Source organism: Indicator indicator, chromosome 24 (assembly GCF_027791375.1).
Source record: "Indicator indicator isolate 239-I01 chromosome 24, UM_Iind_1.1, whole genome shotgun sequence".
NCBI lineage: Eukaryota > Metazoa > Chordata > Aves > Piciformes > Indicatoridae > Indicator > Indicator indicator.
Window position 1 is genome coordinate 13261233 of NC_072033.1, and position 984 is coordinate 13262216.

Below are 984 nucleotides of genomic sequence, written 5' to 3' on the forward strand. Positions count from 1 at the left end.
CAAGCTCTCCAGCAAGTTCAGTGAATGTTCATTAATCTTTCCTGGCTTGGGCTCCCCGTGGGCTCAGTAAAACTCCCAGCCAGCAAAGTTGCAGGCTGTCAGAGCCGTGGGCTGCAGGCAGGCGATGCGCCAAGAGCTTGTCCTGCGCCCACCACAGTTGCTTTTCTGCAGGGGCTGGATGCTGTGGGTGCATCTGAGGGCTCCAGAGTCTGAAAGAGGTTGGTTAAATAATTTCCAGCATGGAGCAGGCTCATAATCCTCCATCAGCAACACCTAGAAACACTCTATGGCTCTGGGAAGATGAGGGTTGTGGGGACAGGGACCCCCAGATTTCCTGGTTCCCCATTCCCCTCTTCCTGCTCGGAGAATGGAATGCTGCCATTGCTGCTTGGCTTTCCTTTCCTTGTCACCCCATGGGCTAGCTCCAGGGAGAGGAAAGGCTTCAAAAGGGACAGCTAATATCAAAGGAAAAAGAGGCCCAAACCCCTCCAGCTGAAGCAATCCCCTCCTAGAGACTGCAGGAGCCCAGAGGTGACAAGCACACCAATGGGCACAGAAACTGTCAGGAAAAAAAGAGTGTTAAGGAAAGCCCAAACATCTTTGCCACTGTGAAATGCAACAGCAGGCTTTCATGACCTAATTTAGCTCTTTCCCTCTGTAAAGGACTATCTGGGAAATTCTTTGTGCCTGTCTCCCTGTTGACAGCCAGCTCCATGGATCCTCTCTGCTTGCAGCTGCATGAGCGTTGTCCTGCTCCATCCCACCCTCCTGCACAGCAGGTACCTGGAGTCTCCCACCTTTTGCAACGGATGTCCAAGGGGATGCAAAAGTGCATGAAGGTTTTATTTTTAATTACAGGAGCTCTGCAGACATGTTATATTTGTACATATTTCCCCCTATTTTTAAAATGTATTGCTACATCAGCTGTTAAAAAAAAAAAAAAGGGCAGAAAGAAGCAAGGGAGGGAGCTGCCACAAGCTGAGC